Source organism: Dasypus novemcinctus, chromosome 3 (genome assembly GCF_030445035.2).
Source record: "Dasypus novemcinctus isolate mDasNov1 chromosome 3, mDasNov1.1.hap2, whole genome shotgun sequence".
NCBI lineage: Eukaryota > Metazoa > Chordata > Mammalia > Cingulata > Dasypodidae > Dasypus > Dasypus novemcinctus.
Window position 1 is genome coordinate 59,999,756 of NC_080675.1, and position 13,193 is coordinate 60,012,948.

The following is a 13,193-nucleotide window of genomic DNA, read 5'->3' on the forward strand; positions in this document are numbered from 1 at the left end:
CAGCTGGCCTTGAGAGAGAGCATAGCAACTGAGCGCAGAGAGAAATAGAGGCCCAGGAAGAAAGGAACCCAAGAAGCCTGAACTCTTGGCAGACATCAGCAGCCATCTTGCTCCAACACATGGCAATAGACTTTGGTAAGGGATGTAACTTATGCTTTATGGCCTGGTATCTGTAAGCTCCTAGCCCAAATAAATACCCTTCATAAAAGCCAACAGATTTCTGGTATTTTGCTTCAGCACCCCTTTGGCTGACTAATATACCATCCATCCATTCCTTCTCTAGCACCCACCTTCTCTAGGCCTCTGCTGGTCCACCTAATTCTATGCAAGAGGACCTCTAATCCTGTACTGCCTTCCCCTTGTACAGAACATCAGCAGTGACAACTGCTTAGTTTTTTTTAACTTTCTCTCCATAAACTTTATTTTTTAAATGCCTTTATTTTTCCCCAACTTACTATTTTTAAAAATTTCACATACAAAAAGCTGAAGGGATAAAACACTGATGCCCATGTACACTTCCCCCAATCTAGATTTAACAATTTTCACTTCTGTTCTCTCTCTCCCCACCATTTGAATCGAGATAGCAGAATCACTACACTTCATCCCTCAATATTTCAGCAGCAGCATCACTTTTAAAGCAGAACCACAAGATTAAGGTAAACTCCCAGCAAAGTAAATGAACTCCAGGAATTTTACCTAAATATTTATCCTAACTTTTCCTGGTCAGTCTCCCACTTCTAGGAAACAATATACACACACACAAAACAAAACCAAGCCAGGCACGTGAAATACGGGTTCTAGCATAGCATCTGATCTGAGGTTTTTGTTAAGGACTGCCCATTGGCTGCTGTTCCAGGGTGCTGACTTTGGCCTCACGTTAGAATCACTGACTTAGTACAAGGAAGAATCCAGGCTGGTTACCCTGCAGGGAATAACTCTCTCTAGAATGTCAGAATTGGTCAATCATCAATGGTATTTGGGAAATCTCACCCCTGGGCACTTCTGGTTTGGGTGAAGAAGCCCAGGAGTAATGAAAGTGGACCCATGAGGGTTTACCTTGGGGGTGTTGGCAGGTTTCCCTTGAAAGACCCCTGGCCAGCTTTTCACTAACCTCAGGCAGCCAGAGCAACAGGCAGAAGTGACAATCTCTCCCTCACCTTGCTGGGATCAGGGGGTTTTGGGGAGGTGTAACATTTTCAGGATACACTCAACAGTCTGGGGACCTGAAATTCAGGGATTGTGTAGTTGGGGGGCAGAGGGGCTCACGGTCCCGCCTAAGATAGGGATAGTCCTAGCACTTTGTCGTTTTCTTTCTGGCCATTCGTAGCATATTTCCCCCATTCTTTCTTCCCCCTCTCTCAATAATAATAAAAGCTAACATTTATAAATGTGTTGAGAGGCAGTGCTGCAAAGCAGTTAAAAAGCTCAGACTCAGAGCCCAACTGCCTGAGTTTGACACATCTCATCTACTAGCTATATGATCTTTTCAAGTTACTTAGCCTCAATGCCTCCACTGCTCACCTGATCAGTGTGGACGATGATAACAACAGTTTACGCCTCCTGGGATCTTTGCTTTGCAGAGCATTTAGAGCAGTGGCAGACACTGTTGGCTATAGTTTTAATTTACCAAGCAATTGCTTTATACAAAGGCCTTTCCATGACTAAATCCTACCAAAAACCCCATTAAAGAAGGCTATTCTCATCCCCATTTTATAGATGACAAAAATGAAGCTCAGGTAAGTTAAACTTCCAACGATTTCCCAGCTTGCTTAAGTGGCAGTGCCTGGACTTGACCATGGGCAATAGAACTCCGAGGCCACATACATGGCCATTCTATCCTGTTCTTTCTAACTCAGGACACAAGAGCACAAGTCAACACTCAGGGTCTATTTCATACTCAGGCCTGTACATAAGGAACGGCCTGTACATAAGTCATTCCCTTCCCTGCCCCAGAACAAAATTTATTCATGTATTCATTGATTTTCCTTATCCCCTCCCCCCACAAACACACATGCAGATGCATGAATGCACAGCATTGTATAAAGCCTATCCCATTAAAGCACAGCACAAGTGATGTCATACTTTTTATTTTAGCAGTGAAGCTGACCAGCTTGGTAAGCAGCACTGACAAGCCTCCGACCCAGGTCCCAGGGCTCTGACCACATTCTCTTCTCACCCCCCAATTGCTCTGCTAAACAAATTCTGAATCTGGGAGCACAGCTCTCCACTGAACCCCTCTTTGTTAAATAATGGCTCAAAAACTGCTTGAGCAGTGGTGATGCATTTCAGAAGTTCAAAAACTAAAGGCAAAAAGGAGGGAAATTAGGTTGTCCGGGAAGCTCTGCCACCTAATTCCATGTAGACAGGTGACCCATATTATGTCAATTAAGGGCTGCTTTAGAGGCATGCTGCCGGGCTTTTTAAAACATTGAACATTTTAGGGTAATGTGGAGATGGATTAAGGTTTGCCGAATGCACCAGGGCCTTTTCTCTATAATTCAATTAATAGAACTGGGCATGGACTTTTGTTGATATCCTCCCAGGTGGCTGAAAGGCAAAGTGAGGCACAGACTTTAAAGTCTGGGAGGGGAGAAAGGCCCTGGAGTGTATGCCATGTGCAATCAAGGGTCCCAGCCCCACAGCACATTGCTCATGAAGCCCAACAGTGAACGGGGGCAGGAGGTATACAGCTCCTAGAGTCCCGGGGCATCTTACCCAGCTGAGATCCCGCCCTTCCTGCCTGACTGATGCCCATCACTTTCCTGCCTCTCCCCATATGCCCTTTTTTGAACATTTCCATATCCATTTTAAAAATATGCCATATATTTATTAGAACCATAATTATTAACAGAAGTGATTCAAGTCTTCATTACTCATAATTTATCAACTATCATGGTAAGCCAACATAAAAATACATGATAAAAAATTTTTAAGGAGATTGTGGAGCAAAAAAAAAAGTTCACAAAGAATTTTTAGTGAAACACACTGACATTGGTTGAATGTTTTAAAATAAAATGTATTTTTAAATAAAATTGAAATACATCTTTCATACATGAACATACCTAAACAATAAGCACATAGTAAAAGTTGTGAACTGACAAAACAAACAAGCATAACATCATACAGGGGTCCCATACATCATTCCACCAACACCACTTTGCAGTGTTGGGGGACTTTGGTTACAAACTATGAAATAGCATCATCAAAATATGACTACTAACTATGCTTCTTTTAAACTGTTCCTTCCAGAAAAATTAGTAGGCCCTGCATGCTCTGGGCTCCTGGCTCATTCTCCAGCCTCATCTCTCTTGCTGTGACCCCCTCTGCATACCTTGCCCTCTTTCAGTTTCTTAAAGACCCCAAATTCTTCCCACTTCAGAGTCTTTGCACACATGCTGTTAGTTTATGTTCCACCTGGTGTGTTCTTCCCTGCATCTCACCTACTGACCTCATACTCATCCTTTAGATTCCACCTTCCTAAACTACTACTTGTTCCTAAACATTGTTACAGTTTGTAACTACATATTTATGATTATTTCATTACTGTCCATCTCTCCCACTAAAGTTGCATGTTGGTGCCTGTTTGGGCTCATGATTATACCCCTAGAGCCCATTATGACTTTTTACCTACCATAGGCAGTCAATATTTATTATTTGTTCAATGAATGAATTCCATTACTTCAGAGTCCTGGTCTCGTGAACTAATGTAAAATATTAACCCCGTTCACTGTTGGGCTTCATGAGCAATGTGCTGTGGGGCTGGGACCCTTGATTGCACATGGCATACACTCCAGGGCCTTTCTCCCCTCCCAGACTTTAAAGTCTGTGCCCCACTTTGCCTTTCAGCCACCTGGGAGGATATCAACAAAAGTCCATGCCCAGTTCTATTAATTGAATTATAGAGAAAAGGCCCTGGTGCATTCGGCAAACCTTAATCCATCTCCACATTACCCTAAAATGTTCAATGTTTTAAAAAGCCCGGCAGCATGCCTCTAAAGCAGCCCTTAATTGACATAATATGGGTCACCTGTCTACATGGAATTAGGTGGCAGAGCTTCCCGGACAACCTAATTTCCCTCCTTAGTGACTGATATGAGTGCATTACTTTTCTTAAGCAATTTGTGTGCTGTTTAAAGGATCTTCAGTCCAAATTAGAGCCAAAACCACAGTGAGATTTTCAGGAAGGAATGGTGGCAGGTTGTTGGAAAGAACCAAGGGAGGCTGGCTTTTCATGGCCCATTTATCTTCACTTCTAGTCTATTACTGCCTTCACCAATGCCCAGAAAAGACAGCCACATGAACACACTTGAGGTGGAAAAGCCGAACTCAGGCCCTGGAGCTCCATGAAGAACTCTGGAGGAGGAGCTGGGACCTAGGAATTAGTTGCTCTGCTCTTACCACAGGCCTTGTTTCCCCTCCTTTGTCTTGAGTACCTCTGCCAAGTACAGCACCTCAAAATCACATCAAGATATATAAAAAAGTGAAGTAATGCTGACTTTGAAGGAGGGTGTTTTGGCACTTTTGTTCATCATTGACAAGGTTGTCATTACTTATATTTTAGCAGACAATTCAGCAATTATCTATTAAAATCTTATTGTATATACTCTTTCAATAATTCACCTTCTGAAAATTTACCCGTACAGCCTGTCAAGATATATGTACAAAAACATCTATTTTATTTTTAAAATAGGGTGAAAAACCCAACTGTCCATCAATAGGGACTGGCAAAATAATTCTTGTATGGTCATTCTATTTTACTACAATCGTAACAGAACACTACACAGTTAGTAAAAAGAAATCAATTTTATATACTGATATTGGAAGTATATATAGTATAAATACACAATATACTGAAAAGTGAAAAAAGAAACAGAATAAACATAACATTAATAAGCATATAAATATATGAATATATTTTTAGAATGATATACAAATGCATGCTCTTAAATGGCTAGGAAACGTCTCTGAGTCTACCTTCTAAAAGATTAACTGTGGTTATATTATAAGGGGTTTACTAGAACTTTGTTTCTAACTTGTACACTAATATTTATTATTTATAGGCTTTATAAGCATATTTTACTTAAATATAACATTCATAAAGGTTACATTTTTTAAGCAAAAGTATAAAAATTGCTTTCAAAATATGATAGAACACTGTAAATAACTTGATCAAGAGACCGTCCGTAGACTCAGCACCAGACTGACAAGGAAGGCAGCTATCGTGGTTTCTAGAAAAGCCTGTCATTTGGATCTGGGATAGCCAGTCTCCAAGAGTACCCCCCAAAACTCCCACCTCCTGATATTCCCATGTTTGCATGATCACAGAATGTGGCAGATACGATGGTACGTTACTTCTGAGATCAGGTTATAAGGGACTTGGCTTCCAACTTGGGCTCTCTCTCTCTGATCATCTGCTAATGGGGAAGTCATGACAAGAGGCCAACACCTTAACTACAGCTTCATGAGATACTGGACCAGAGCCAATCAGCTAAACCACTCCTGGATTCCTGACTCATAGAAACTGTAAAATAACATGTTTGTATTTTAAGCCACTAAATGTGGGGTTATTTGTTTTATAGGCATAGATAACGAATACAGGACCCAAAGAAATATTCAAATTTTAGTGCCCATTTCCTACTTGCATATTTAGCCTTTTAAAGTTACCATCTTTATACTTTGAACTTAGTCTCACAGAAGTTCCCACTTTACACCAACTTCAAATTGGTAAAGACCAACAACTAAAGTTGGTACAGGATATTTTTTTCTGTCCCCTGGAAGGACACCACTAATGATGAGGAGCTGGTTTGGTATCAAACCTTCAAATTAAAATCCTGTGCTTTTTAAAAGACTTCTGACGTTCTATCTGACCCAATCAAACTGTTACATTATTGAAAAAGGCAGTGGTGCAAATTAAATGTCGTACAAGAACACCTTTAACAAAGAGAAAAGGACAGGACAGCTGAAAAGCTGTCCATTACATCCTTGCTAAACGGAATCACTGATGAAAGAAGAAATGGATTCCTTTCACATGGAGGCTTAATTTTGCTTAACACCAAGTGCAGAGAGGGAAATGAGCATTTATCATTGTGTAAGTCTTTTCTGCTATTATTGTTGGTGTATTTCCACTCAAGGCCTCTGTTTTCAATGGTGAACCCAGCCATAAACATCTGTTCAAGGCTTTTATTTCCCATTTTAAAATGGTTTGCACATGTATTGTACATTTTTGTATAACTGAAAAAAATGTGTGCATGAATCAGTACCTAAGATTTCAATGAGAGGTCAGGGAAGCATACCCAGCATGTTCAATGGGAGACCAAGCCATCCCAAGGCACCATTGATTTGCTGCCGGCTTGGTCCAAGGAGACTTGGCAGTGGCCACCAGCCTGAAAAAAAGCTAACAAGCCTGTGCCTCCAGCATGGCTTAGTAAAAAAGTTATAGAGTCACTGCACAGGCCTTTCAAACACACAGGCTCACAAAGTATTTTCTATAAGCTGGATGTGAATTATTTTCTAAACACGTGTTCTACCAGTTCCCCAAATATAGATAGATGACAATGTGATAAATAAAATGCAAATTCATTTAAAGTGTTCTTATTAAAAGTATAGTTCCCATCATGTAATAAACAGAGACTGTGAAGTTATTTTAAAAAATACTCTTCCTATTTGAAATGTTGGGAATCATCGTTCTAGAGATGCTATAGGTATATTTTAAAAAGCACATTTTTCACTAAAATGTGACTGCATTCTAACCTAGTGTCCCCCACTCCCTAAACATGAAAATTCAGTACATTGATTAAACCAGACCAAAGTTCATGCATATTTTTGACATACAGTATACTCATTTTAAACAAAAAAGGAAGAGCAGCCTCATTATACATTATTAAATATGGTATATAAAAATTCCATTAAGTCTTAATTCCTAGTAGATCAAAATTTTAATATAAAATAAAGAAGAAAGGAGGAATAAAGGAGGGGAGCTTTGAGGCCAGACGGTACAAAGTCCGGGAGCAGAAACTCCTGCCTCATGTGGGAAGTCCAGATACTAGTAACTTTAGTGAAATAAAGTGAAATGGTCCCTTCTCAGGTTACCAGCTTAGAAGGAAAATGCTGTCTTTGGCCTCTGTCATATTTCATTTCTCCCTGCCAAAGAAAACCCCCTTCTGTCACTTTGAGTGACCCACATCTATGGCATATTTTGGTTCCATTTTGGGGGCCTTGTCTATAGTTCAAAGTGAGAATATAAAGTTAATTAAAATCAATCCAATCTCCCTAAATGTATTTTATTTCATTTTTTCACTATTAGTCGAAAGGTGTGTTCAGAAAAGTTCAGTTAAACCATGTAGGCCAGGCATTTAGGATGAAAATTTTATTGCAATTTTAACCCAGCTGACTATCATTTTTATTTTTAATCTCCCTACCTACAATAAGCATATCAAATTGTGTGGTAAATAATCAGAAATTACAAAAAACCCCAAAGATTGAAAAGCACAGCTGTTTCACAATAAAAATTTTAAGTAGTTAAAAAGTTTGGCACACAAAACTCTCTCAAATTAAATATTAGTTTAATAATAATTAATTATAACAATAACAATTAGTTTAACCCGAGTCTCTGGGGACAGGACCAGAGTTTTCTAAAAGATTGAGAATACAGTAAGAGGTAAATAATTATTTTGGACCAACTATTTCCAGTCATTTATGGGGAGATTCAGCAGTCTGGATGCAGTGAGTTAGTAGTGCCAGAAGTTGTGGGGTAAGCACAGCCTCCCCTAGCACACCCTACCCTCATAGAAATACTCACGTAATAAGGAATTTACCATGAAAAATACTAAATAAAATAGCAAAAGGCAGGCTTTTTAAAATATAGATGTACTAGCTGTCAGGTCTGTCAAACCCCATCAGATATAAATCGTAATGGTTTGTGAGTCCCCAGTTCACTGGACAGGCAGGCAGACATAGGAACTGTTTGAAGATGTCTTACTAACCTATGAACACAAAGTGCTTTCAGCAAGATGGTTTTTAGGAAATGAGGGTGATCAGACACTTGCCAGGACGCAAATATGACACTGAAAATCCTGTTTGAATTCCACAATAGATGCGTGATTTTGGAACACCAGTGAGCCAAAAGACTTGAAGTGTGGTACTTCACTAAAATTGTTTTTTTAATCTCTGAATATATATATTTTTCTTTCTCCTAATACTGGCATTTAAAAAAGGGGGAGGGGGGGAAGGGGAGGGTGGCTATTAGTATGCAGAGCAGTTACAAAAGCCTAGGAAGCCCAGGCACCCATGTAGGTCCAGCTCCAGCTGCTTTAGGTGGGAGTTTGTCCTCTCCAAGCATGGTAAGCCTCCCTTCTGGAAGGGTGAATCATGGCACTTAATCATCCCAACAACACATCCCTATGGTGGCCTGAGTCATCACAAATGAACCCCTCTCAGTAAAGGCCTCACATAGCCTGCCTAAGATGGTAAGGCATTTTCTTCCTCCCAGGTTTCTGACCTTCTTCCTACATCCTGAGGTAGAGGCTAAAAATTCATTTCCCTAGCTCCCTTGCAGCTAAGGTGCAGCACATCATTCAGGTAGGCTCTTGCCCAGACTGAGAATTGGAAGCTAGTGATGTGGAGAATTAAGGACAGTGAATGTGGGGTGATGGCAGCCAATTTGGGTTTTCAGAGACAGCTGTGGCAGCAGTTCCAATGGCAGCTTTCAAGTGCTCAGCATCAGGTGTGGCTGTGCAAGCTATGGTGTCTGTGTCCAACAGGAGCAGTAATGGTATCTTCTTTGGACCAGCTCTTCAGTGTGATTTGGGTGTTATTTCTGACTAGCCTAGAAGTTTGAAGGTTTCCAACCCTCCCAGATATTTTGTGAGTATCCCACATGCTTCTGATAAATTTCTTCTATGGTAAAATTGCCAAAGTTGGTTACTACTGCTTGTAACGAAGAATACCCAAAGGACACAGAGCTAAGGAACAGAACATAGTTGTTCTTTGAGGTTCGATTCTTTATTATATCCAACATAGGCTACCTAGTTACGATTTGGATCACAGTCATCCCTGTGAATGTCTGGGTTCCTCCCAGCTCACAGAATTGGTAGTAGTTGTTATTTACTGTGCTCATAAGGAAAGAAAGAAAAATATTGAATAATTCTACTAAGGTTCCTGCCATCTTCTACGAGCTTACTGTGCAAGTATACATCATTCTAATAACAATATTCCTGTTGATCTCAGGAAAAAAGAGAATAGGATTGAATATCATGGAGGTTTGGAATTATCTAGTCATGTGTGCTCACTGCCATGGAGGAGTAAAAAAAAAAAAAAAATACAATAACCTAAAAACAGATGTCTTTTTCTGCCCTGTCCAAGGTTGTAAATGTCATCAATTATATAGGACCAGATGTGAACACATAAGATTGTGCTTCCACAAAACCACACATTTTGTTCACAGAAATCCTATGGGAAACTATGAACTACTTTTGAATTTTGGTTATGGTTATTACATACCATCACTTTGAATTTATGTATCAAAAATCTATGAGAAGCAATGTGAATTGCCAGGAGGAAACAATCTTCAGTTTGGGGAAAATAAATCTGGGGTTCAATTTTAAAGTGCTAGTATGCTGTAGTGACTTCCCAAAGCAATCTGTAGGGGAGATAATTTTCACTTATTAGCAAAGCACCTTAATGAAAATTACACCCCAACAGTAATTTTCACCTAGATACTTGATCTATATCTCTCCATTCCCCCTTTCATTTCATTCAATAGATAGATGTTGTGTTGTTTTCAGCATGGTTGTAAACTTAGTATGTTTTTCTTCATATAACCTTCACATTTTATCATTTCAAATGAGTACATAACATTCTACCGAGCTGTTGGATATTTAGATTGTTTCCAACTTTTGTTATTATAAATAGCTCTACTATAAACAACTTTTAAGCAAGTTTTCATTTTCTTTAACATTGTTTCCTGAGGATTAATCCCAAAAATGAGTTGAAAAAAAATGAGCATCCCTTATCGTTAGCAATAAATGAACTAGGAATCCTTTCAAAAACTGCAAATGTTTTCCTGTTTCCACATGGCTCTCCAGCATTGGGTTTTATGGCTTTATTTTTGCTAAATAGGTGTGAAATAATGAGGTATAGTTATAGTGAGGATAAAGAGGTTTTCACATAATGATTCAGTCATTCGTTTGTTCAGTTAACATTTACTGAGCCTACTAGGTAGGCCAGGTCCTACAGCAGATGATGCCCTTGCCTTCGGGGAACCACTTATCTCTCTTTTATATAAACTTTCTATTAAAATTCAACTGTCTGGGGAAGTGGATGTGGCTCAAGTGCTAGAGCTTCTGCCATCCATATGGGAGGACCCAGGTTCAATCCCTGAGGCCTCCTGGTGAAAAAGAAGAAGAGAAAGCGTGCCTGCATGGTGAGCCAGTGCCCATGAGTACCCACGTGGTAAACAAGTACCCCTGTGGTGAGTGCAAGTGCCCATGTGATGGGCGAGCATCCACGTGGTGAGCCAGTGCCTGTGCAAGTGAGTCATGCAGCAAGGTGACAACACATCAAAGAGAGAAACAAGGGGAGAGTCAAGGTGAAGCACAGCAGAAACCAGGAACTGAGGTGGCACAGTTGACAGGGAACTTCTCTTCACATCAGGGGTCTCCAGGATCGAATCCTGGTGAATCCTAGAGGAGAGAAAATGAGAAGAAAAGACAACACAGACAGCAAAAACAGCAGGGCGGGAGGAGGAGAAGGGGGGGAAATAAATAAATAAATCTTAAAAAAAAAATTCAACTGTCTGCCTACTGAGACTTGTGTTATCTATCAAAGCTTTGATGAAGCACTTTATTTAAATTTAGACAATAAATCATTACCTATTATATTACCGATAACTTCCCAGTTCTTTTTTTTTTTTTTTAGTTTTGATGGTTTGGCTAAATTATTTTATTTTAATGTTGATACAGCTGCAAATAAGAGTCATATTCAAAATGAAATGTATCGAACATTGTCATGAGAAAAATATTAATAGGTAACGCAATACATAAGCCAAAAATATTTAACATTTCTTTTATTTGCTGAATTATCTATGTTGTTAAACTGTTTACTAAGTGGATACCTTATGGATAAAATGGTTCATAGAAATATTCTAGAAAGTTCCATACCATTTGTTGATTTTTAGAAATTGTTATGATCTTATGTGATGCAGCTCTCACCTAGCTAAGTGATGCCCCTGTTTACCATATAAGAACCACATCAGGGACTTCACCATCATAATGATGGTCATTAAATCTCCAGTATCTTAGTTGCAGGTAGAGGACTGCTGAGCATCCTGCAGGTTCTTCACAACAGGTATATAGCTGAATTCCTGTCTCTCAGTGACTTCCCCCTCACCTCCATGCCCTTAACTGTGAAATTGCTGCCACCAACGCTGCTTGCCCCATTACTTGCTCTGCTGCCCCTGCCAACACTGGGCCACTCCTAGACAGAGAAGTCACCCCACACGCCTTCGCCCTTCCTCCTAGGCCTTGCAGGGGCTGCTGGGGACTGTCAGCATCTTGTGCTGGCACTACTTCCAGGCCCGTGACCGCCTCCATGACCAGTGGTGGGTGACATCATTAGATACCATATGATCTCAATGAAGAGATAATTTCTCTTTACCAACTGATATAAAAGCATTTCAGTATTTTAATACCCAGTGCAGCTCTACTGGAGCATAGCAACTGACTATTAGCCCTGGCTAGCCCATAATAAATGCTTTACATAAAATGATTATTCAGAAAACTAAATCCTGCAAATCTGACACCTGCTTAGACAGGAGGTCCTTGGCATTTACAAATATTTTAGATCAAATTGGTAGGTTGTGGGAATACACTGGAATCACCCTTAAACACTCCACATTTAAACTGTGCATGTACTGGCTGAGCATCTAACTTAAACAAAATCCAAAGATAGCTGGTGAGAGCATTTAAATGCTGGTGGGTACATTTAGACAATGACTTTTATGCCATTCTCTCATACTGAGCTACTCCTTCTGGCAAGTGGACAACCAATAGATCCACAATCCCTTTACGGCCAAGGCACTCTTAGCTGGGAAGAATTTAAGTGAACGTTAAGTGACTGTGACAAGATTCTCTCTACTTGGCTCCCAGACCCATCTCTCCCTTCTTCCAGAGAACTTGGGAAAAAAAAGGAAACAGGGCTGCTTTCAGAGTAAACTATTAAGTCTGCTAAGAAAAAATTTCCAAAAGTCAGAAATTAAGGCAGAAAGGTTACTGTGTGTCTTTTCAGTGTCACACTAGCACACTGTCTAACAAGCTTGCCTATGTTCATCAACTTCTTCACTGGAGGAGAAAGTTTTGCTTGATTTACTACTGATTAGGACTCAGACTTTGTCAAGTTAGATTTAGCTCTGTAGAAGACTGAAAATTTAAAAATTATTTTTGTCTGAAAGAAATGAAAATTATTCAATAGATAAAAGTAACACCAAAGGTTATATGGCTTTATTGCCTTGTAGGACATTAACTGGTTTGGTGTGAAATTTAGCCTTATTTCAGCTTTCTTTCATTACTTATATATATTTCAGTCTCTCATATTCTCATTTAAACAAGGTTTTTCGCTTGTAGTTTCCTTTAATGAGTTTATTAAATCTTTGGCACATGCTCACTATATATTTTTATTAGTGTTAACTTTTTAAAAACTGACTTTAACAAGTCACAACCCAATGGGCCGAGGAGGAGGTTTACAAAGACATTGTCAAAAAGACGGAATTACTTCCAGACAGGGATGACTTGGTAGATGGCAGTAACTGGACTGAATTAATTTCATCATGTGTCAGGAAGTGGAGGTTGGTAGATCTCCAATGGAAGCTGCATAGGCAAATATCCCCTCATCTAAGTCTTGATGTGGAGAATTGGCAGGTATACTCTATGTCTTTAGTATATAACCAGCCTGATGTCACTATACAGCCAAACCATATAACTAGCCCTCTTTTTTTCCAATTCCAAGCTCATGAAGTAACCTTTAGGTCATAAACTGGTTTCTCAGGTAGGGAAATGATTCACTGGTCAGGCCTAACCCATCCAGTTGGTAGTCTCATTTTCCACTGTAAATAAATAAATTGGCATTGGCAGCCGATTTTACATTCCAGTTCTTTGTGGGCCCTGACAGTGTGTGTCTGTGTTGTGATTTAAATCAACCCT